Source organism: Antrostomus carolinensis, unplaced genomic scaffold, assembly GCF_000700745.2.
Source record: "Antrostomus carolinensis isolate BGI_N321 unplaced genomic scaffold, ASM70074v2 scaffold26452, whole genome shotgun sequence".
Classification (NCBI taxonomy): Eukaryota; Metazoa; Chordata; class Aves; order Caprimulgiformes; family Caprimulgidae; genus Antrostomus; species Antrostomus carolinensis.
In genome coordinates, this window is record NW_010301986.1 from 1 (window position 1) to 1821 (window position 1821).

A 1821-nucleotide genomic window follows, 5' to 3' on the forward strand; every position below is an offset into this window, starting at 1 on the left:
TGCGCCAAAGGGTTGGCTCGGCTGGCGCTGGAAGATGCACAGAACTGCCGAGCGCTGAATTTGGAACGTGTCCTGGAAAGGGCTGTGTGTGCGGCCAACTTGGAGCTCCTGGGCAGAGGCCGGATTCTTTCCAAGCGGTTGGAGCAGAGCGGGGAGGTCTCCTACAGCAGCCAGATCCATCCTGTAAGTAGAAATAAATGTTGAAAAGTTTTACTCTGTACTAAACCACAGTCTCTCACAAATAACAAATCCAAGTGTATTTCTGAGTATTGATGTACACTGCAGCTCTGGCATCTGGACTTTTTCTATATATTAACAGCCATTTGTACTATTTGTAAGGAAAATATTTTCTTCACCCCAGTTCCACTTACATGAGAGCTTTACAAACATGTCTTCAGCATTCAGAAGACTGTTTGCTAGTTCTTGATTTTTGTGGAAACCAGTTGATACTTGAGTAACAACATGTTTTTAATTTTTCTGTTAGTCCACCTTCAGGCATAACTTCTGTTGCCTTTTATTTAAATTTAATTAGAACACATTTCAAAGGGAATTGTGGCAAACTTGCAATTTGTCATCCTATGTGACTAGCTTATGAGTGACAAAGTGTTGCTGCAGTATTTGAAAGTATATGTCTTTATGAATAAATACACAAGATTATGAATCTAAAGGCAAAGTTCATGTATTGTTGATGAATATTGTGCGTTTTGTGTGTCAGTATGTTTTGTTTTCAGTAGAACATCAGAAGCCAGGCACAGTCATGCTGATCAAGACACAGAAAAGTTACTGCTTTCTGTGCTTTATAGGTTGTGATTAACATGGTGCAAGGTTGTGCAATATGAAAAGAAAATAGAATCCAGTTCACGCTAGAGAAAATTTTAGTAAATTCTGCAAAGCAAAACCATGTTTTTCTGTTTGTTGAACTGGTACAATATAGAGACACAGAGGCTTGGCAAGTGTTAAGTGTAACAGCCCAAATGGTCTAATTTGTCATTTTAACCTAGCAGAAGGACTCTTGCCACTTTAAGATCCTGGGGAGTCACAGGGGAATTAAATTAAAATTGAGTAAAAATAAATAGATCTTTTTATTCTTAAAGGCAACTAAATGTCTTCATTCAAAAAAATGTTGGGCTATGAATGGAACTTTGCAGTGTTTGCCTTCCTGAATTTCACCGTAGGTATTTCCACAAGGAGGTGGTTCATTAGAAATTATAAGTGAAATAGGGACATCAAACTGAAGTGTAACAAGCCCCTGTGAAGATATACTCCTTCCAGAATAACATAACCGTGGTTGGTTGTAGTTTAATCCTCTGTAGTCCAAGAGATGCCCTTGGTTGTTAGTACTCTGGGCATACCAGGCTTGCAGAGAGAGCACCTGTGTGAGGAAGCCGAGGCATGCCTGTAAGAGCTGCAGCAGCAACATGCGCAATGTTCCTCTAACAGCTACAATTCTGTTGCCACGGAGATAATGACTTATCCCATGTCATTATTGTTCTATCAACAGTAAGAGCAATTTTGCAGTCTGATATTGTTTAGCAAATAGAGTAACATCTGCTGAACACTGAAAAACTGCTATAAATGTTAGAAAGCTTCTATGTGGTCTGTGTACTCAGTTAAATAAAAGTACCTGAATTTGTAGTTACTCACTGTAGTTTTGGGAGCTTGGCCTGTGAGATAACATCAAGCTTAACAGAATGCTCTTTAATAAAATATGTAGTATTGTCACATGCTTTTGGATTATGCAATATGAAGCACTCTATTAGTGTAGAAAAATCCCTACTGATCAGACTTGGAACAAACAATTAGCCCATGTACACTCTAGAA

General features: G+C 38.8%; 1 non-coding gene across 1 annotated transcript; it reads left to right on the top strand.

The window, feature by feature from the left end:
* Positions 1-1304: 1304 nt before the first annotated feature.
* On the top strand, positions 1305-1577 carry LOC114818369 (small Cajal body-specific RNA 13). Its single transcript, XR_003766146.1, has one exon.
* Positions 1578-1821: the final 244 nt, after the last annotated feature.